This window comes from Budorcas taxicolor, chromosome 11, assembly GCF_023091745.1.
Source record: "Budorcas taxicolor isolate Tak-1 chromosome 11, Takin1.1, whole genome shotgun sequence".
NCBI classification, from domain to species: Eukaryota; Metazoa; Chordata; class Mammalia; order Artiodactyla; family Bovidae; genus Budorcas; species Budorcas taxicolor.
In genome coordinates, this window is record NC_068920.1 from 80,594,292 (window position 1) to 80,617,332 (window position 23,041).

The 23,041-nt window shown below is 44.6% G+C and overlaps 1 pseudogene; it reads left to right on the forward strand.

The window, feature by feature from the left end:
- LOC128055673 (tyrosine--tRNA ligase, mitochondrial-like) overlaps nucleotides 1-16,951 on the forward strand; it is a 66,765-nt pseudogene extending 49,814 nt beyond the window's left edge.
- Nucleotides 16,952-23,041: the final 6,090 nt, after the last annotated feature.

Here is a 23,041-nt window from a genome sequence, read left to right on the forward strand (position 1 = left end):
ATTTGAAAAGACCCTGAAGCTGGGAAAGATTGAAGGCAGGAGGAGAAGGGGCCGACAGAGGATGAGATGATTGGATGGCATCACTGACTCAATGGACGTGAGTTTGAGCAACCTCTGGGAGTTGGTGATGGACAGGGAAGGCTGGCGTGCTGCAGTCCATGGGGTTGCAAAGAGTCAGATACGACTGAGTGACTGAACTGAACCAAACTCTGACCCCGTCTCCCACTTTTAGCCTTTGCTGCCTAACAGCCTACTGGTCACACCCAGGCAGGAGCCATTGGCACAGAGTTCTCCCCTTATAAACGGAAGAACTTACAAAAAAAATAGCAATGAGAATGAATGTTACAGACAGTTTTAATGCAACTTGCAAGCTACAAGTAAGCACTAAAGCAGCTAAATTTGCAGAGGCTCCACTCAGGATCTAGTTCTATTTAGCTCAGATGAAGAAATAGCAGCTGGACCACCGACTGCCACAAGTAAGTGAAAAACCAAGACACGGCAGCCAGTCTTCACCTTCCCAGTCAATGGTTTAGGATCATGGCCAGTATTTGTACCTTGAGCTTTAAATATTTCCTGAATGTGTTTTACTTGGTTCTCTCATTTTATCTCCTAAAGATGTCACAGTCTGCAGATGGGGAGAGAACAAGCCAAAGAAAGGTAGAACAAGCCAAAGAAAGGTAGATGACTTCCCTCTGGTCTGGTCGTTCACGACGTTGTTGTCTGGGATGTAAATGAAATCCTAGGACCCAGGTTTCCCAGCACCTGGTTTTGACAGCAAAGAGAGCACTTGCTGCACCTTTTGAGAACAGAGGTACTTAAGGTGTCTGGTAATTTATGAGAAAGCTCTGGCTGGTCAAGAGTTACTATTGTTATACATTTTAGCTTGAAGTGAAGAAAGGTCTCTGATCTAGGCTGAGGGTCAATCTGCTTTTTAATGTGGTGGAATGATCTAGCACAGTAGTTCTCAAAGTGTGGTCCCAGGACCCCCAGCATCAGTGTGACCTGGGAATTTATTAGACGTGCAAATCCCCCAGCCTCATCCAAACCAACTGAGTCAGAGCCCACAATCTCCGTTTCAACAGGCTTTGGGGAGGATTCTGATGCATGCTCAGATTTAGGGACACATGCTCTAGAGCAGTGTTCCCAGATTTGGTCCTGGGACCCTTGGCCTCAGGATCTGCAAAAGGAAATTCTGGAATAGATAATCTGGAGGTACAAGAAAATGAGAGAACCACGGTTTACTCCTTCAGTCCAGCATTTCCCAAAAAGCCTGATCATAAGTATTACTGGGGACCCCTAAATAACAGCCAATGTCCTGACCCCTATCCAGGGAATTCAGAATCAGAGTGGGAGAGAAGAGTTGAAATAGCCAGGCTCAGATTCAGACATCCCTTGGATAAGTGTGGTTCACTTTTCCAACCTCAAGAGGATTACTGCTCTGGGCTCCAGGAACCATTGGTTTAGTCATAGTATCCACCTCAGCCCCAAACTGTCAACATCTAAAGAGGGATCTAATGCCAGTCCTCCACTCAGAAAATAAATACTATTCAAAACCTATTGGTTTTTTTAGCTTGAGAAAGTACCAAAAATGGATCAGGCAAAAAGCAGCACATAGAGACCCCTGAAGACAAAGGATCCAGCCAGGATAGAGAAAAGACTGTCAACAAACGAGAGAAAAAAAGAGGGAGACTAAGTGGGAGAGAGGGGCAGGAAGGCAAAGGAGGAGGGGCAGAGAAGCTGAGATTTTATGGAAAACGAATAAAAGATGATTCTGGTCCTTTAAACCCCTGGTGGCTCAGAGGTTAAGCATCTGTCTGCAATGTGGGAGACCTGGGTTCGATCTCTAAGTCGGGAAGATCCCCTGGAGAAGGAAATGGCAACCCACTCTGGTACTCTTGCCTGGAAAATCCCACGGACAGAGAAGCCTGGTAGGCTACAGTCCATGGGGTCGCAAAGAGTCGGACACGACGAATGACTTCACTTTCCCTTTCAAACTCCAACTGCCAGGATCTAATTCCTGATGGCGTGAAGAGGAGCTAATGTAATAATAATAGAAATAAAGTGCACAACAAATGTAATGTGCTTGAATCACCCCGAAACCATCCCCATTTGCCCCACCTTGGTCCATGGAAAAATTGTCTTCCTTGAAACCAGTCCCTAGTGCTAAAAAGGATGGGGACCACTGCTTTACATTCATGGTAGGGAGCCCAGCTTGGTGCTTAAACACCTGGGCTTTTGAGGCTGTTTAGTTTAAGCACCAGTTCTGTCTCTTTACAACAAGCAGTTGACAATCTTTTGGAGCCTCAGTTTCCCCATTGATAAGTAGACTAATAATAGTGTCTCCCTTGAAGACACTCATTCTGAGTAGCAAATGCAATGAGGTGGTTGGTATTTATCAAGCTTCATCAACTGGTGTGGCCACCCTGTAGTAAGAAGCACTCAGCCAATGCGAACTATTACGATTCTAACACCTCCAATTGTTGCTGGCCAAAATCTTGGCCTTCTCTGCCTACCAAAGCCGAATAAAAAATATGGAGACAGCGTTTGGAGAAAACAGAAAGGTGACTTTCATTCTGTCGGCAGAGAGGGGACCATAGTAGGCTCATGCCTTAAGAACTGTGGCCCCCTCCGTGAGGAGTCTGCTGCTGCTGCTGCTAAGTCGCTTCAGTCGTGTCCATCTCTGTGCGACCCCATAGACGGCAGCCCACCAGGCTCCCCTGTCCCTGGGATTCTCCAGGCAAGAACACTGGAGTGGCTTGCCATTTCCTTCTCCAATGCATGAAAGTGAAGAGTGAAAGTGAAGTCACTCAGTCTTAGCACCCCCATGGACTGCAGCCTACCAGGCTCCTGCATCCATGGGATTTTCCCAGGCAAGAGTACTGGAGTGGGGTGCCATTGAGGAGTCTAGGGGCTTATATAAGGCACGGGCTCAAAGTCAGGAGTCGGAGATGAGGAATAAAGGTGATAGGATCTTGATTTCTTCCTCTTGTGTTGTTTCAAAGACAGTCATAGACTGGCGTCAGTAACCCAGTAATTGAGCCTGGCAGTTGGGTGGCTCTGCCGCTTTCTTTCTCATATGTAACTATCAGGGGAAAGGTGTTGTAAGGGTAAACACCAGACACGGGATGGATTTAGCATAGAGTCAAAGGAAAAATGTGAATTGTAGCTCCTGCAGAGTTAGGGGGCAGAAAAGCAAACTTGGTTACAGACATGAAGAGTTAGGAGCAGTTAAAGTAGGAAAACCAGGAATACTCAGGCCTGCTCAGTGTTCATTCTCCTTATCTTCTTTGTTCTCAGGAAAGGGAAAGAGAAAAATTCATTCCTCTTTTTTCCTTTTACTGCAACACTTTGGAGAAATCATCTCCACTCTAAAATCTAATTTATCACGTCTGTGTCAAGAAAAAGGCTGGACCCTGGTAGACCATCCCTGTGATAAATTCTGTTCCTGACTTAACTTTAAAACCTGACCGCACAGCAATAAAAGATGTTTATCCCACTGAAGAATGGTCAGACAAGGAACCTACCACTGGGGAGGGGGTGTCTGGGCACCCAGACACCCTCTGGGCAAAGGGCGTGTCTGAGCCTCCCATTTTGCTTAATTTATTTAATCCCAGGTGTACCGCCTGCTTGCATCTCAGTCAGACTAAGCAGGTACTTCTGCTGTTCCAAAGACTAGGTCCCTCCTCCTCACCTCAATTCACTCCTCCAGACAAAACAAGGCAACTTGATTAGAAAAGAGACAGAGTTGACAAGAATTGTATTTTCTCTGGAAGATTTCCTACAAAGGGGTGGGCCGGTGCTCCAGGCTAGAGCAGGTTAATACATTATCGATTGGTTAATGGGCTACTCTCCTCCATTGGATCTCAAACTTGAATCTAAGATTGAGAATTTTAGATAACTAGTTTATCTAAGAACTCCCTGGTGGTCCAGTGGATTCAATCCCTGGTTGGAGAACTGAGGTCCCACAAGCTTAGCAGCCAAAAATTTTAAAAACTTACCAGAAAATATACACCGTCATTAAAAAGCCAAATTAAAAGATATTCTTCCTCAAGGGCTAATTGAGGGCTGGACGGAAGCAAAAAATAATATCACTAAATTTGCATCAGATTATCAGATGGTCTTTGTATGGCATACTTAATTATAGGACTGGTTCCAATCACCAAACACAGTATTCAGAAACTGATTGCTTATGAGCATCATGATCATCTCAGAATGTTTTCAATTTATGAAGAACTTGGTATCCAGCATCTAATGAAATCGCCTGAATGACCCACTGGTCCAAAAGTATCTCCCACTTCATGAGAAAGTTCCAACATCAGAATCACCAAGTCAGGGATGGTGCGTCTGGATCTAAACAGGAAACTCAACAGGGAACCTGGAGTACTTTCTGGTCTTCTCTCATTCCACTTGGAAACATTCATTAAATTAGTTAACACTCTGGTGCTGAGATAGTGAGATGCAATGAAGTTCTTTGTGTAGGACCACAGCTAAAACCAGCCCCAGGGAACAATGAGATGGGAGGAGGAGGCAGCCTGAAGATGTGGGTATAAGGGTGGCTTCTCAAGAGCAAAGGAGGAAAGGAGACACAGAAATAAGGTTACAGGGAGCCATTGGGTACCTGTTTGTACGTACCTCCATCTTGATTATCAAACAGTTGCAAGATGCAAACGAGAGGAAGAAAAGTAAGAGGAAAAAGTCCCTGACTACTCCAGAGGGAAATCAAAGAAACATTAATGACTTGGCTCCTGACCAGCTATGTGTGCCCTCTTTAATTCACAACAGCCTCACCTCCCCCTCGGCACTGTCCCAGTTCTCGTCCGGTGCCCAGGAAGGCATGCTTTCTGTATAGGCCATTCCACAAGGAGGCTGGGTCACTTAATTCTGGAAGGATGTGGTACAGGCCCATGGAGGGAGAAGACAGGTCAACCTCAGACAGAAATATGTGCCCTGACATTTGAGATGTCTTTGGCTAATTCCCCTGGAGACTGGTGTTAGGTAACTGAGGACAAGATTGTACACAGGCGCTTGCGTTCACTCCTGTTCTGGGAACCGTGTCCAGCATGCTCTCTCCCAGGCGCAGCCTCTTCAGGCCTAGAAACCATTCTTGGTATAGAAACCTTGCCAGGAAACAAATATTTCTGTTGTTTGCAGGCTCAAAGGAGGCTGCTGGGTGAGCCAGTGCCTCAGGGACAGCAATGTACTCAAAGGGCAGGGGGCTGATTGAAGTTTCAGAAAACAGGATGGATTTGATTAGGGAACTCAAAACACAGAAGGCTGAGGGCTTCTGAACATATCAAAGAAAATTTTTTGTAGCATCTGCCCATGAGTTTTGCCTGGTTATTTAGTCATCATCACAACCAGGTGAGGCTGAGGTGGCTCAGATGGTTGAGAATCTGCCTTGAATGCAGGAGACCCGCGGTCAATCCTTGGGTGGGGAAGATCCCCTAGAGAAGAGAACAGCAACCCACTCAAGTATTCTTGCCTGAGAAATCCCACAATCAAAGGAGCCTGGCAGGCTACAGGCCAAAGGGTCGCAAAGAGTCTGACACGAGTGACTAACGCACACATAGAACCAAGAGGTGCAAAGAGAGGCTCAGAGCTAGATCGCTTGCCTGAGGTCATTCAGCTAGCAGTGACAGAGCCAGGGGTCATCTGACTTGAGATCCACGCTCTGCCCATCCCATCATGCGGCTCTCTAGGAAGAACACATTAGGGTCTGCAATTAAGGGAATAAAGGTGGCACTCAGGGATTCTCTGTTTCTTCAGCATGAGAGCGTTAGGTAACACATAAGTAGGATTGGTTACAAGGGAAATGGATTATCTCAGGAAGTTAAAGAAATCCCTTTGGAATTATTGCCCTGTCCTGAATTAGGAAAACAGATGCTGAAGGGCACCGATCGCAATTGAGAGGGAGTACAGAGGAAAAGGAATGTATGTGTGGTCTGAAAGTGGTTCTGGAGAGTCATAAAGGATGGTGAACCACAGAAACCTCCCACCCCTACCCAACAGACACACACACACAATCAAAAAGATTAACTGAAAATCTGAGGGCCTCTTTTCACGCTAAGTCTCAAAGGACTGAGGCTGGGATGTCCGACAAATGGTGAGGTGGCCGTTTTAGGCTGTTAGACTTGTCCACCCCACCTCCCTGACCCCCAACTCCAACATATGCCATTGCTTATTCCGACACTTGGAAGAGGAGGAGGCAAGTTTGTGCTCAGAGTCATTCGAAGCAGAAGCCAATCTGAGCCTAGGCAGTTGCCCTGCCAGGCAGCTGTTGTGTACCCATCCGTAGAGGGCCGGCTGGGTCCTGGGGTGGACCCAGGGTCCCACACCATGGGTGCCAGCAAAGAATGGAATGATAAGGAAGAAAATCAAATGCAAACTGTGAAAGCCCCCTTTCCTGCAGGCTTCAGCAGCTGCAAGCAGGTTCGCCACCAGAAACGAGCTCCTTGGGGAGGGCTTCCGTGTGTAACTGGATCCTCTGAAAAGCTCCCAGTCCCTGGAGACTGAAGACAGCTCATCCCCTGTCAGGAGCAGAGGGCTGTGCGCCCAGTCACAGCGCGGTGTCAGATGGTCAGGGCAGACCCTGACCAGCCCTGCCTACCTGGTGCTCCAAATGTGCTGAAGGGCTCCCATTCCCCTCTACTCACGAGTAATCTTTGCCTGCACTTGCCTGTTTTTATCCCTGTCTGAACTGTATTCATCCTTCAAGAACTAACTAAAAGACATGTCCTCTTTGAAGCCTCCAGGGCCAGCCCTGCCTATGGAGACCTCTCCCTCCGTTTTCACTGTCTGTCTAAACCACTCATTCAACTTTTTCCACGGCTCCTGCTCACATACACTGAGGTTCACTGACTCGACTTTAAATGTGTTTGTCTAGATGACTTGGCTTCTAAAATTTCCCCCAGCACATAGCATAGTTCAGAGTGCACAGTAAACATTCAAATACTTGTTTGGTTCCTAAGTATTAATATACATTAACCATGGACAAACTTCTTCCAAAAAAATTATTGGGCTTGTATTATATCCATTCAGAAATAAATATCCTAGCCTTATGAGGTATATAACATAGAAAGAAGTTCCTGCAAATATAGGAGAATAGAATAGGGCATATCTATTCATATAAAGAAAAATATAGAGAATATTTTGAATCTTACCATCCAGAATCAACCACTATTAAAGCATAGGATGTATTGTTCCAAATATATATATATATATTTATAATAGCCTCATTAAGATATAATTCACATACAAGTGGACACCCATAAGGAAAAAGATAAAATTGGATCTATTTCTTACACTAAACACCAGGATAATTCTAAATGGGTCAAAGGGATAATGTAAAAATGAAATCATACAAATAACAGAGCAAAATGGGATATTTTATATCCTAGGAGAGGCAAAATCCAAAACTAATAAGAGAAAACAGTAATAAATTTGGCTGCATGGCAATCTTTTTAAAGTCCTAAGTAAAATCAAAAGGCAAATGAAAATCTGGCAGCAGTAACTGCAAATTCTATGATAGACAAAAGGCTACTATCCTTAACAATTAAAGACTTTGAAGAAGAAAAAGCCCAATAACTTGATTTTTTAAATGAGATATAAACAGGCATTGCACAGAAAAAGAAAAGCAAACGAAACCAATGAATGTTCTCTCATCACAAGAGAACTGCAAATTTAAGCTACCCTAAGATATCACTTCTTATATTTCAGATAAACAAAAATCCAAAAGTGTGACAATACACTCTATTGGTAAGGTTCCAAGGAAACACTCTGCTACATTGCTGATGGGAACTGAAAATAGAACAGTCTTTACGGAGAAGAATTTTGTCACGTCTAGCAACACTGCACGTGCCTTTTCCCTTTGACCCAACAATCACAGTTCCAGAAGTCTACCCCAAACATAACGACCAAAACTGCAAAATGACATACACTCTGCAGCATTATCTGCAGTAGCCAAGCCCGGGAACAACTCAGATGTCCATCAGTACGGGACTGGTTGGAAAATTCCGGAACCCAGACACAGTGGAATGTTATGCTGCTATAAAAAAAGGAATAAGGATGGCCTCCTTATACAAGGTCAGAAGAAGCAAGGAGGAATACAAACGTGCACACATATAAACAACTTTTAAAAAACCAAAAGCATCTCCAGGGCAAGGAATAGATTGACTCTTGGATGGAGAAGACAGCAGTCATGGGAGCTATACTTCTCTGTTCATATCTTTTTATAATTTTGACTTTTAACCATGTAGATATCTTGCAGCATTGTAAAATGAAATCATATTTAGAAAAGGCAACTCCCATCAATCAAAAAAAAACTGGAACAAATGAAACTAACAGTGTATCAAACTGATTTCATAATCACATAGGGAAGAATTATCTCAAGTGACTTTAAAACACGGTATTTTGACTGAACACCCCTAGTGGAATAGCGCCTAGGGACACAGGGAGCCACAAAAACATCTTAAACTGATTTTCTCAGTCTTCCGTGTTATCGCACAGGATAAATGACCCAATTTCACCAACAAATACTATGTTTAAAAACTAAAAGGAAGGCATTATTTTATAGGTTAGAAAAGACTTAAGAGACCTAAAACTAAACACACCCATGAAAGGAGAGTTTTGATAATCAAAGAAAACAGAAATAGTCTGAGAAAACTGGACTCTAATATTAGATGACATTAAGGGATTATTTTTAACTTTATTGAATGTGATAATGGTATTATGGTAACTTTTTAAAATCCTTTCTTATTAGGAGTTTTCCCCCCTTATGTCTATGTCTTTTTGCTTGTGTGTTTGTGTGTTTTAATTTATTCTGAATTTTTTTTCAGGTCTGGCTATAAGTGAGGTTCCCAGGCATCTGAACAACAGAGCTAAGAGGTGATTTTGGGAGCCCCTGGGTGATGTTCCAGGGCTCTGTGACACCAAGTCCTACATCAAACACCTAAGTCAATGGTGAATTTTTCGGAAGGTACAAGTGAGAAAATGGAATCTTAAAAGGAATGACTTTGTAACACATATCCTATTGGATCAAGTTGGTTGAAGTGGAAAAACTTTCTCCACAGGTAAAAACCAAACTATCCATCAAAAAGATACAAGCACCCCCATGTTCCTAGCAGCTCAATTTACAATAGCCAAGATATGGATGCAACCCAAGTGCCCATCAACAGGCGATGGATAGAGAAACTGTGGTACACACACACACACACACACACACACACACACACACACACCGGAATATTAGTAGCAACATGAGCCTAGAGAATATTATGCTTAGTGAAATAAGTCAAAGGCAAATACTATATGATATCACTTATATGTGGAATCTAAAAAATAATACAAATGAATGTATATGCAAAATGGCAACAGACTCACAGATACAGAAAACAACTAATAGTTACCAAGAAGGAGAAGGAAGGGCGGAGGAGGAACAAATTAGGGCTATGGGACTGCTGCTGCTGCTGCTGCTAAGTCACTTCAGTCGTGTCCGACTCTGTGCGACCCCATAGACGGCAGCCCACCAGGCTCCCCTGTCCCTGGGATTCTCCAGGCAAGAACACTGGAGTGGGTTGCCATTTCCTTCTCCAATGCATGAGAGTGAAAAGTGAAAGTGAAGTCGCTCAGTGGTGTCCAACTCTTATTGACCCCATGGACTGTAGCCTACCAGGCTCCTCGGTCCATGGGATTTTCCAGGCAAGAGTACTGGAGTGGGTGCCATAGGGCTATGGGATTAAGACGGATGATCTACTATATATAAAACAGACGAGTGACAAGGCTATATATTACATAGCACAGGGAGTTGTAGCCATTATCTTCTAAAAACTTTTCATGGCATATAATCTGTGAAAATACTGAATCAGAATGCTGAATATCTGAAACTAATATAATACTGTACATTAACTATATTTCTTTTAAAATTTTAAAAATCAAACCATCCAAGGCCATAAGCACAGGCTCCAGAGCCAGACTGCCAGTTCAAATTTCAGCTCTGCCACTTCCTAACTGTGGGGTCTTGGACCAGCTTCTCAGCCTCCCTTGCCCCAGTTTCCTTATCTTCAAAGGAGAGTGAAAATAATATCTACTTCCCAGGGCTTTTGTGACTAAATGCATGTAAGTTAAATATAGGTAAAGTACTAGGAGCAGTGACTGGCACCTATGAAGCACAGTATGTCAGTAAACTATTTTTATTTGTTTATTTGTAATAAAATTATTATTTTTGTTTAGCTTTATTATTATTTATATTATTATTTTGGCCACATCTCGTGGCTATACCAGCTTGTGGGATTTTAGTTCCTCAACCAAGAATCAAACCAGGGCCCTCAGAACTGAGAGTGTTAGAATCCTAGCCACTGAACCACTAGGGAATTTCCTTAAGCATTTAATGTTTTAAATACATTTATCAGTCATATATATTGCTCCTTTTAGTTTCCAAAGGAAATAAAGTTTATTGAAATTCTTCGATAAACTGTCTATAATTTTTGCTGCACGTTTAGATAGAGAACTTATTAGTGGGGATATATAACCCAGTAGATCCTGACATCCTCCCCCAGCTCTGCTCTTGCAATGATGCGCCCTCTTCCGGCTGATTCAGGGATGGCGACCCCTGGGGTCTGAGGAGTTGAAACAGACTGTGAAAAAGCGGTGAAAAGGCAACCGGTGGAACGGAAGAACGTATTCGCGAAGCATATACTTGGTATATATCATATACTTGGGGCTTCCCTGGTGGCTCAGCTGGTAAAGAACTCACCTGCCAATGCAGAAGACACAAGAGACGAGGGTTCAATCCCTGGGTCTGGAAGATCCTCTGAAGAAGGAAATGGCAACCTACTACAGTACTCTTGCCTGGAAAATTCCATGAGAAGAGAAGCTTGGTGGGCTACAGTCCGTGGGGTCACAAAGAGCTGGACTCGACCCCGCGTGCATGCACATCATACTTCGTAAGGGGTCACTCTCTAGAATATATAAAGAACTTCTACAACTCAATAACCATAGCAACAACCACCACCTACTTTTAAAGTGGGCAATGGATTTGACTAGACATTTCTCCGAAGAAGATGTACAAATGACCAACGAGCATATGAAAAAATGCTCACCATCCTTATTTATCAGGGAAATGCAAGTCAGAATCACAGTAAGATAATACCTTACACCCACGAGGATGGCTACTGCCAAAAAAAAACCCCTAGAATATAACAATTGTTGGCCAGGATATGGAAAAATAACAACTCTTGTGCATTGCTGGTGGGAAAATAAAATAGTGTAGCCACTGTGTAAAACAGTATGGTGGCTACACAAAAAATTAAAAATTGAATTACCCTATGATCCAGGTAAGGGGCTGAATGTTTGTTTCCCTCTAATTTTCATATGTTGAAATCCTAACCCCTGCTGTGATGGCATTTGGAGCCAGGGTCCCTGAGAAGTGAGGTGGTTAGGTCATGAAGGCAGAGCCCTTATGATCAGATTAGTGCCGTTATAAAGAAGACCCCACAGAGCTCCCTCACCCACTTCACCATGTGAGAACACAGCAAAAAGACTGCCATCTATGAACCAAAAACAGATCCCAGCAGACAGCTAATTTGTCCTGATCTTGCACTTTCCAGCCTCCAGAACCCTGAGAAATAAATTTCCCTTGTTTTTAAGCCACTCAGTATAAGGTCTTCTATTATAACAGCCCAAACAAACTAAGACAAGCCAGCAATCCCGTGTCTGGGAATATAGCCAAAAGAATCCAAGCGGGATCTTGAAGAGATTATTTGCATCCTCGTGTTCATAACAGCACTATGCACAACAGCCAAGAAGTGGAAGCTACCCAAGTCTCCATCAACAGGTGACTGGATAATTAAAATGTATATATACGTACAGTGGAATATTATTTAGCCTCAAAAAGAAGTAAACACTGGCTCATGCTGCAACATAAAGGAACAGGGAGGACATTATGCTAAGTGCCATAACCCAGTCACAAAAAGTCGAATGCACTTATGTGAGGCTTCTAGAGAAGTCAAATTCATAGAAACAGAAAGTACAATGATAGTGCCAAGGGGGCTGGGGAAGTTGTCTGACGGTCATAGAGTTTGAGTTTTTCAAGATTAAAAAGTTCTGGAGAGTGGCTGCACAACAGTATGAATACACTTAGTGCTGTACACTTAGAAATGTTTAAGATAATAAATCTTGTGCCTTTTCCCACAACTTTTAAAAAGAGAGACAAACCAGGTACAAAAATAATTCTAAAGAGTTTACCAAATAATGTCAACTAGTTGGGAAATAAAAACACAATTTTTGGTCCTATAATTACTCTCTAACTAGTTCAAATTGGTCTATCCCTCTTTTCCTAAATAGTGGGTCTCTTAATCACTTTTTTGCCATATTCTATAACTTTCCAGTCACCTTTGATCATTTCAGATTTAAGACTGAGTCTGTGACTAGCAGGACCCTATGGGGCCTGTCCTCCTGGTCTAAGTATGTGATTCGCTGCAGCAGTTCAAAAATACTTTTTCTGAGGAACAGAGCAGGAGGAATCAGGCTCCCTGACTTCAGACTATACTACAAAGCTTGATTACTGCAGTAATCAAAACAATATGGTACGGACACAAAAATAAAAACGCAGATCAGTGGAACAGGAGAGAAAGCTCAGAGATAAACCCATGCACCTATGGCCACCTGATCTATGACAAAGGAGGCGAGAATACACAACGAAGAAAATCCAGTCTCTTCAATAAGTGGTGCCGGGGAAACTGGACAACTACATGCAGGAGAACAAAAGTAGAACATTCCCTAACACCATACACAACAATAAACCCAAAATGGATTAAAGACCCAAATGTAAGGGCAGATACTATAAAACTCATAGAGGAAAATATAGGTAGAACACTCTTGGACATAAATCACAGCAAGATCTTTTCCAATCCACTGCCTAATAAATGAAAATAAAAACAAACAAATGGGGCCTAATTAAACTTAAAAGCTTTTGTACAGCAAAGGAAACCATAAACAAGACAAAAAGACAACCCTCAGAATGAGAGAAAATATTTGCAAATGAAGCAACAGACAAGGAATTAATTTCCAATATACAAATAGCTCATGCAGCTCAATAACCAAAAAACACACAACCCAATTTTTTAAAAATGGGCAGAAGACCTTTCTAAATAGACATTTCTTCAGAGAAGACATACAGATGGCCAACAAATGAGAAAAGATGCTCAACATCACTATCAGAGAAATGCAAATCAAAATACAATGAGTTATCACCTCACACAGGTTAGAATGGCTATCATCAAAAATTCTACAAACAATAAATGTGGAGAAAAGGGAACCCTCCTACACTGTTGGTGGGAATGCAAATTGGTACAGCCACTATGGATAACAATATGGAGGTTTCTCACAAATCTTAAAATAGAGCTACCAACATAGACAGCATATTAAAAAGCAAAGATATCACTTTGCCAACAAAGGTCGGTATAGTCAAAGCTATGGCTTTCCCAATAGTCACGTATGGATGTAAGAGATGGACCATAAAGAAGGCTGAGCACTGAAGAATAGATGCTTTCCGATTGTGGTCTTGGAGAAGACTCTTGAGAGTCCCTTGGATGGCAAGGAGATCAAACCAGTCAATCCTAAAGGAAATCAACCCTGAATATTCATTGAAAGGATTGATGCTGAAGCTCTAATACTTTGGCCACTGATGCAAAGAGCTTACTCATTGGAAAAGACAGTGATGCTGGGAAAGATTGAGGGGAGGAGGAGGAGCGGGTGACAGAGGATGAGATGGTTGGACAGCAACACCAACGGACATGAGTTTGCGCAACTCAGGGAGATAGTGAAGACAGGGAAGCCTGGCTTGCTGCAGTCCATGGGGTTGCAAAGGGCCAGACAGAACTTAGTGACTATGAACAACTACAAACGTGACCCAGCAAACCCACTCCTGGGTATATATCTGGGAAAAGCAAAGCAAAATTTCCTAATTTGGAAAGATAAATGCAGCCCAATGTTCACAGCAGCACTATTTACAACAGCCAAGACATGGGAGAAAGATCTTTGATTTCGTTTCCATTCAAACTGTAAGGAATATTTAGACATTTCTCTGCCAGGACTTCCAAGCCTCCAGAATTATACTGTCACTAAGTTTCAACTTTCAAAGTTTATTTAAGTTGGGCAGCCAGGCCAGTGAACTTAGTTCCACATTAGCCATACTTAGAAACTCTAGTTTTTTAAAAAAGTGTCCTTCAGGCCCTCAGTTTCCCCATTGTTCTTTCACACAGTAGATATTACCAGAAACAGACAAAGCAGAACTAGATAAACCAGTGCTCAGTGGCTTCCCAGAGCTACAGTTCCCTAGCACAAGAATGGGAGATTTCCTACCTATTGTTTCAGACAGGGGTACAGACCAGCCTCCGCCTTTAGGGGATTTTTCCAAACACAACTCAGGCGGTGCCAGGTGGCCAAAGGACTCCTCATCCCAGGAGGGAAAATCCAATTACAGCAGGCACTCCACTCAAAACCAGGTGACCAAATCATACCTCTTTCCCCCTCAAAAGGAAAATCTCCAATGAATGCACCCCAGTACAGAAATACACCCCAGTGTCCTTACACTCCGGGTTTTGCCACTTACCAGAGGTATCTCACAGATCAGACCAAACTAGACAGACACCAGAGTCCTGGTTCATCTTGATCCTCATCCTCTTCTTCAGATCCTTCGGGCAGACCAGCTTCGTCTTCATCATCTTCATCCCCACCCTCATCATCCTCTCTCTCTTAGTCCAGGGCTTCACCAAGATGGCGGCACCCTTATTGCAGTGCATTTCATGGTGATGTGGTGCCGCAGGCGGGTTAGGAGTCTTGCCCCCGGGACGTCATGAGGCCTACATGGACACTCGGAGGTTGATGGTGGTGCAGAAGGCTCGAGGTCTGTTCAAGTTCCTCCCCGAGACATGTACAAGGACAGCTCCCAGAGCTCTTCCATGGCGACTTGGCGGAAAACTTTCCCCAGGACCGTCTATGGCGGCCTGGACCCCAGGCCGACTCATTTCATGGTGACCACCTCCTGGCGCTGTTGGACCTCTCCTCTTCCAGCCAGCTGGCCACAGCGTGACGTCCCTAGTGGGCGGCGCCGAGCGCCCCTGGGAGATGGGAGTGGTGGTTCCGAGGAGCACCAGGCGATGGTCACTGACTGCATGCCTTTGCCCAGGGCTTGAGGTCCTGGCGGTTCATCACCTGCAGCTCTTCACTAATAGGAGGACCTGGGGCAACTTCGTGGTGCTGGACACCTCGCATGGTAGCAGCAGTATCTCCTGGTGGACTTCCTAAAGGCAGGAGGCAGCCCCTTACACGGGGTGGCGGGGTGGGGCACGGCAGGGCAAGCTGCTGAGTTGGCTGGGCCCTTATGCTGGGTTCAAGAGCCTAAAACGCAATAGTCTGGCAAAGCTCTTATACCAGGTACTCCAGGCCTATGATTTCTTTTCCTTTCTTTCTTTCTTTTTTTTTTTTGGAGAATAATTTCTTTACAATATTGTGTTAGTTTCTGCTGTACAAGGAAGTAAATTAACTATATGTATACACATATCGGGCTCAGACCATAAAGAACCTGCCTGCAATGCAGGAAGCCAGGTTTGATCCCTGGGTTGGGAAGATCCCCTGGAGAAGGGAATGACTACCCACTCCAGTATTCTTGCCTGGAGAATTCCATGGACAGAGGAGACTGGTGGGCTACAGTTCATGAGGGTCACAAAGAGTTGGACACAACTGAATGACTCACACTTACACATATATCCCCCGCTCTTGGACCTCCCTCACACCACCCCCACATCCCACCCTTCTGGGTCATCACAGAGCACCGAGCTAAGCTCCCTGAGCTGTGCCGCAGGTTCCCATTAGCTATCTGTTTTACACATGGTAGTGTGTATATATCAGTGCCACTCTCCCAATCCCCCCACCCTCTCCTTCCACCTCTGTGTCCCCCATCCGTTCTCTATGTCTGCATCTCTATTCCTGCCCTGTGAATAGGTTCATCAGTACCATTTTTCTAGATTCCACATATATGTTAATGTATGATATTTGTTTCTGACTTACTTCACTCTGTATGACAGACTCTAGGTCCATCCATATCTCTATATATGGCCCAATTTTGTTCCTTTTAATGGCTGAGTAATATTCCATTGTATATATATATCACATCTTCTTTATCCATTTTTCTGTCAGTTAGGTTGCTTCCCTGTCCTGGCTATTGTATCTAGGCTTGTGATTTCTACTACCTGTTCCAGCCTTATGGTCTAACTAGCTGGATCTGATCAGCTGGGTAGTAGCATATCCGGATATGAGTTCATCCATAAGTTGGCTGGAGAAGACATATTTGGAATCTATTCCTCTAATTACAACTGGAGCAAAACTGAGGAAGTCCACTGGCAATGCTGTTTGGCTAAACAGAGATAAGACATCACCATTTGGGTTGTATCAATTCCTCACAGATGGCAAGATGATTTGATAGAAAAGTTCCTGAAACTCTCCATTTTTCTGCCCCTTCCAGAGATTGACCACATACATAAATAACGCAGCTGCATGTCAAAGAGCCAGTGAAGTGGGGTCTTCAGAAACAACTGGCTGCAGAAGTAGCAAAGCTTGTCCACCAACAAGAAGGGCTGGACTCTGCTAAAAGATGTACACAAGCCCTGTGTCATAGTAGCACAGATGTACTAGTCAAGTCTGATCAAACTCTTCTATAATTTTTAAAAGAAACTTCGTTTTCTGAGTTAGTTCTTGACCCTAGGTTCTAGATACCTGCTGAAAAGCAGATGGCATTCCAGAGGCTCTTGGATGATAACAGAAGGCAGAATCAGTATAAATAAGAAACAAATCCTGGGAGTGTTTTAGTTGTTGGACAATGAATTCTTGAGAATGGACTTTGGTTACTTAAAATAGAAAAAGGAATTTCTACATTAAAAAATACCTTCAGCCATGATGAACTCCATATAGTGGAGTTTCAAACAAACTTATCCACCACTCATTCTCAAGACACATGAACTTATTCTGTTGCTTACGCAAATCATAGAAGAGGCAGAAGGACAGGGGAATCTGTCCCAGGAAAGCCCCACAGGGGGCTGCTTAGTAACATGAGGACAAGAAGGGGCAGGATTTGTAGGCAGCACTGTTCAACTACATCAGACATGCACAAAGCGGGGTCCTGGATATGAGGCTGGAACATGCCCAGCCACTATGCCCAGGACTCTATTTCCTGTTGCCTTTGGCTCAGTCTGCTTTGAGGAGGGACAGAGACGCTGTGTGGTCTTTCTCAGGACCAGAGGGTTAACAGAGGCAGATCAAGTTGGAAGCACTTAAGTTTGCTCATGCTGGTGAAGAAGCATCGGCCTTGAAAACGGGATCCACTTATGGTTTACCTTTTTCTTTGTCTCAGGGCATAAAATGAGCAAAATTTCTCCTGCAGCCAATCGCAGCATTCTGTGGGCTTCATACAGAAGTGCCAGCTGTCTCTCCATGATTCACTGTACCCAGCTCATTCTAACCTGAATGACACAGGCCAAAATGCACTGGCTGTCTGTCCTGCCTGCTTTGAATTCCCATCACTGTACAGCCCAATCTTAGCAGAGGCAGGCCCGCTCAAGGAAACAGAGCTGGAGGTTAGCTCTAACCCTTCACCTGCCATGTGATGTTAGACGAGTTAGTCTGAGCCTCAAATCCATCAGAAAAATAGGAGTGAATACTATTAATATCTGCCCGCAGTTAGCATCAAATGAGGGAAGTAATGTGCATGAATGTGCACTGAAAGGTGACAAGTGATACAGGTAGGATGTAGTGATGGTGACGTGTATCTTTAAACACTGAATGCAGCGTCTCTCCTCCTCTGGAGACCCAGAGAATGTAAGTGCGTAAGGAAGCTACAGCATCTACGTTCCCAAGGGAGAGGCTGTGCATGAAGACATGATAAACAATCCCGCTGGCTCAAAATACACACTGGTGTCCCGAAAGCACTGCTTCCAGCCCTCTGGTGTTTCGGGCCCTCCCTTTCTGTGCTCCACCTCCCTGCTCTTTCTATTTCTGTGGCACCTGTCACCATGGTCTCTAGGTGCTCAAATGAACACATTAAGTTGAAAAGAGCCGTATGCGGGGAGACACACTCCTTATTTCCCAAAGCTGAGCTTGGAAGAGGAGTGGCCCAGTAGAACTGAGTCCCCAAGTGGTGGGATCTTAAGATTTCATGTGCGAGAAGAGAAGCAAATAGCAAATAGCTATCAAATGCCCACAGGGTGTAATACTTTACTAGCTGCCTGAAGATTCAAAGTAATGATTCCATGTTCCTTACCCTCAAGGACTTACAGCCTCTAAGGCAATAGCAGACTCTCCAAATATACTGCTAATGTAGGGACACTGGGTTATACCAGGCCTTGTCCTTGCCAAGGGTAGATGGATATAATACAGGTGAGAGAGAGCTCACCTGCAGAAACACAGTTCAGTCCAGAAGTGAACTCTGTCTCGTCTCATACTGTGCCAGGCACATGCGAGCTAACAGGTGAAAGCCATCATTATGGAGATGTGTTAAGAGGGAAGAAGGGGGATGAGTAAAGACCTGCAGGATGGAGCAGGCAGAGCTTGCTCCAAACCAAGAGATGGTTCTTGCATCTCATTTAGGAGAGCTGACTTCTCTTGAGCCATGTTTGTAAAAGTCTCAATTAACATCCAGAGAGAAGTCAGATCCTTGGTTCTAGCTCCTCTTCTGCCGCTATGTCGTTAGATAATCAAAAGTGATTACTTAATCTTATCTGGTAAATGTGGGGTTACAGACCTTCAGAGTGGGATAAAACCCTAAAATCTTGCCCATATTTTAAGAACCATAAGTCAGAATATATTTGACCAAACATCTTTATTCTGTTTCCAAAATCAAGAGGCTTTCAAAGGGTTATGGAGTTTCCGGGACATGTGATGGCTTATAGTCACCATCACAGGGAGAATATTGAAAACAGGACTGTTCCAAAATCCTGAGACAAGGGATGGGAGGATTGGATGACTTTCCAGAAGGATGTTCCTTCCCAGAGCGATACCACGTGGTCAGAAGCATCTCCTGGAATATCTCCGTGGGGGCTAGTTTTACTATTGAAACAAACAAACAAAAATTCCATTTCCTGGTAATTTAATTCTTGGTCCCAATTTTGCCCTCAAATCCTACACAGGAAAAAAAAAAATCTCTTCCAAGAACATTCTAAATATTTAAAAGAGAGACTGGCCTTTGCATATCTTCTTTATCCTAAACCTAAACATCCTTAGTTACAGCAACTGTTTCTTGGTTCCCAGGCCTGTCATCTGGGATGACCTTTTAGCTAGCTGTATACTAATGGACCATGCATCTTTTTAGATAGATGCTTTGACCAGAGTTGTGCCACATGTTAGCCACAAGGGGACGGTCAAGGCCCCCTTAGTCTGGAAAGAAAGCATCTGGAACCTGGTTGAGAGTACCGAGTTGGGCATTCTGCTGACCTCTTCCACTCTCCTCTTTAGGATCTCCATCCCACAGAAGCACATGCCTCTAGTCAAAAGGACCAGGACTTGCCCCCTGTGTGGGGATGGAACCTGCCCTGGCCAGCAGGACCAAGGTGAACCCAGGTAGAGGAGATAGGGAGAGATGACCTAGAGCTCTACTCTAGACCAAGAGCAATGCTGCAGTCCCTCTGCCAGGCCTACTCATCAACCAAGTAAAAAAGTTCAGGTAAGGGGCCCAAAGAGGTTTTTCACTTAGTTTGAGGGAAAAAGAGTGCTTGAAGCTCACCCAGTCCCAAGGGCTCTCCATCTCCTTCCAGCAGAGTAACAGCTGACAACCAAGAAAGAATAAGCATGCTACAGTGAGATCATTACCTCCCTTGGCCCAGATGCTGTGCTGCTATTAATGCAAACAAACCTGGTATTTACCTTTTTTTTTTTTTTACTTTATTTTACTTTACAATACTATATTGGTTTTGCCATACATTGACATGAATCCACCACGGGTGTACATGCACTGTTTATAATAGCCAGGACATGGAAACAACCTAGGTGTCCATCAGCAGATGAATGGATAAGAAAGCTGTGGTACATATACACAATGGAGTATTACTCAGCCATTAAAAAGAATACATTTGAATCAGTTCCAATGAGGTGGATGAAACTGGAGCTGATTATACAGAGTGAAGTAAGCCAGAAAGAAAAACACCATTACGGTATTTACCTTTTTAACCAGCTTCTCTATTGGCTCATATCAAAGCCACTGGTTACAGGGAAACATGTTTTCCTAAATAAAAATAAGCTTAGGTCTTGCAAGGTTTAGCATCAGAAGAAGGCAGAGAGGAAAGGCTGGTTATCTAAGGACCCCTGACTCCATCACTAAGCTCTGGGTGCTCTCGCTTCAGGTACCAGGTCAACCCTGCACTGGTACCTGGGGCTACAGCCTTCTGTCCCAGCTCTAGGCTAAGAGCAGAGCCACGCCTTCCCTCGTCTGGTGGTTTTCTCTCCACTCTGCTAAGAACAAGTGGCACTGCCAGTATGGAAGTTGCCTCCAACATAGCTAATTTGTCCACAGAGTTCACAGGTTCTAACCCAATTCACTCAGTATCTGAGAGACCTATATTCTTGCCCAAAGGATCTGAAACAAGTCTTCACGAATCTCCCTTGGGTCTCTCATTTCTACACCATCCTCCAGCCCTGCCCCACAAGAGGCCCCTCATTGGCAATCTTGACATCCTCCCTCTATATGCAAAGTGAGATCACTGGCTCTGCAGCCCACTGGAATATTCTCTGCTCAGACAGCAGGATCAGATTTGAGAAATATCCCTCCTCTTTAATGGAGTGACATAATAAATGACCTCACCCTTCAGTTAGGAACCTGCCTTTTCATGGAGAGTGGTGCCCTTAAGCACAGTAACACAGTGTTCACGAGGTAAAGTAGATGGCCAGTACAGTCTTGGGCCAGGAAAGGCGCCATAGACTTCTGCAGTCACTGAAGTATCTCTAGCAGGTCTGGGTGAGGGGGCCACCTTTGGGGGGGTGCCCCCCACCTCTGTGGCAGCCAGGACCTGCTTCACATAGTAGGAGGTGGGAAACAGCACATGGCCTGTGACCTGTGAGCTGAAGAGGGCACAGGAAGGAGCTTCCTTCAGGATGTGCCTAGCCCCACGGCAGTGTCGACCATAGGAACGGGAGCCTGTGCCATAGAGGGTTGCCTTCGGGTTCAGGAAGCCAGTGAGGTCCTGGGAATTCACCCTGTACAGGAAGGCTAATGGGAGAGGGAGAATTGGTACCCAGACCCCTGCTCTGATGGGAGCTGCACCTTCTGGAGCACTGTGCTTTCTGCCAGGGCCCCAAAGCACTGTTCTGCCTCTCCAGTTGCGTCATTTTCCTCCGGCGCCGGGGGAAGGGCCGATCTGCCAGTCAAGGGGTCTCAGAATCCGTGCAGGAGGTCCTCAAGACCGCTGCCAGAGGCTGACTCCATCATAGGTCAGGGCTCTGAGGGGTCATCATACTTGCTCTTCACAAGACTAAGATGACTGTGGTGAGGGGAGACAATTATATGTCATAATTCCAGCTTAAATATCCCTTTCTGGAAAGAGGTGAGGTGATAAAGAAATATGCATGTGCCTACATGGATAAATACATGAATTTTAAGTACTAGGAAATGTTTAAGGGCTCATTTCAAGAGTCCTTAGGCAAAACCACCCCCTCTTAAATGAATTCTCTTTTCGAAGGTGGAGCACATTCTTAAGGGAAGCCTGCCTCGAGCTGGGAAGGCGGCCTGGAAGGAGCAGAGTGCTCCCTCAGTGTCCGTGGCCGGAGACGAGATCGCCCTCCCGAGCCCCGCGCGGTTCAGACGAGAGTTAAAGAGCGGCCCACGCGCGTGGGTTTAGAGGTCTTGGACCTCCTCCGCTTCGAGCCCGCCCCGTGGAGGCGCCGCCGTGGGGCTTCTGGCCACCAGATGGCACCACTAGGCAGCCAGCGCGCCGCTCCAGGTGCGCGTCCCGGGACGGGGCGGGGATCCGGGGTAACCGGCCTTCTGAGCCAACCTTCCCCCAACCCCTGAATGCACCCGGGTCTCGGTCCCAACCCCGCGCCTGGGGCCAAGGAGGACAGAATGCTTCAGCAAAGTTGCTGAACAGCCTTGTAAAAAAATTTTCCAACCACCCACTCCTCCCAAATCAATTAAAAAATAAAAAAAGAAACTGATAAAGGAAGTTGGCGCCAACTTACCGCACAGCCTGAACACAGGCAACAGCAGAGGTGCTGTTTAAGAAAGAGGGGACACGTGTGTGCCTGTGGCCAATTCGTATTGATGTATGGCAAAAGCCATTACAATATTGTAATCATTCTCCAATTAAAATAAATAAATTTAAATATAAACAGAGAAAAAGGGAGCGTGGGTGATGGAGTTAGCGTTCAAATCTGGTTAACAACCTTGTGTATGGTATTTAACCTGCATATCACCTGCTAGTTCACATTGAGCTTACCTCACAGGATTGTTGACAAGAATTAAATGAATTGATACACTGCCTAGACGCGTGTTAAATTATATGATATTAAATACATATGAATATCTATACATTACATAAAACACATTATATTAATATATGTACATAATATAAAGTTATATGCCAAGCACAGAACAAGCACCAATAATGTTCAGTTCAGTTCAGTCGCTCAGTCGTGTCCGACTCTTTGCAACCCCATGAATTGCAGCACGCCAGGCCTCCCCATCCATCACCAGCTCCCGGAGTTCACTCAAACTCATGTCCATCGAGTCAGTGATGCCATCCAGCCATCTCATCCTTTGTCGTCCCCTTCTCCTCCTGCCCCCAATACCTTCCAGCATCAGAGTCTTTTCCAATGAGTCAACTCTTCACATGAGGTGGCCAAAGTACTGGAGTTTCAGCTTCAGCATCAGTCCTTCCAAAGAACACCCAGGACTGATCTCCTTTAGAATGGACTGGTTGGATCTCCTTGCAGTCCAAGGGACTCTCAAGAGTCTTCAACACCACAGTTCAGAAGCATCAATTCTTCAGCGCTCAGCTTTCTTCAC